The sequence below is a fragment of the Haliaeetus leucocephalus genome, unplaced genomic scaffold, assembly GCF_000737465.1.
Source record: "Haliaeetus leucocephalus isolate CR32 unplaced genomic scaffold, Haliaeetus_leucocephalus-4.0 Scaffold840, whole genome shotgun sequence".
NCBI lineage: Eukaryota > Metazoa > Chordata > Aves > Accipitriformes > Accipitridae > Haliaeetus > Haliaeetus leucocephalus.
Window position 1 is genome coordinate 2,679,912 of NW_010973276.1, and position 454 is coordinate 2,680,365.

Consider the following 454-nt stretch of genomic DNA (forward strand, 5'->3'; position numbering starts at 1 on the left):
GGGTCCGCCCCCGGGGCCCCGGGGGTGGAGGGGTTGCGGCAGTAGGAGCGGCCGCCGCGCTGCCTCCCCCCCGCACCCGGGCGGTCCCCGCCGGCGGCGGCGGCACTTTCACTTTGCAGCAACCGCTTCCCGGGGACGCCCATCCCGGCCCCTATCCCGACCCGGTTCGGTCCAGCCCAGCTCGGTCCCGCTGCGCGCCCGCAGTTACCTGCAGGAGAAGGCGTCCGGCTGCCGCTCGCCCATGGTGGAACGCGGCGGAACGGCCGGGAACGGGACGGGACGGGACGGGACGGGACGGGACGGGCGGGACAGGGCGCACGGCTCGGTACGGCTCTCGGTTCAGGCAGGAAACCGGGACAAGTGGCTCCGCATTTCCGCCGAGCGGAGCCGCGGCGGCGCGGGGCGCGGACCCCGGCCCCGGGCGGGTTATGTAAAGCGGAGCGGGGCGGCCGAG

The 454-nt window shown here is 76.9% G+C and overlaps 1 protein-coding gene across 2 annotated transcripts in view; it reads right to left on the reverse strand.

Moving 5' to 3' along the window:
- The window catches only part of SH2B3 (SH2B adaptor protein 3), a 27,063-nt gene that overhangs the window by 24,888 nt on the left and 1,721 nt on the right, over window positions 1-454 (reverse strand). The window contains exon 1 of one of the 2 annotated variants that reach the window (XM_010582135.1): window positions 209-409. The exons of the other annotated variant lie outside the window; for it this stretch is intronic. The gene's annotated coding sequence lies outside the window, so the exon portion shown is untranslated. Of the gene's footprint in view, window positions 1-208; window positions 410-454 lie in introns of those variants that run through there. 2 annotated transcript variants of the gene reach the window in all.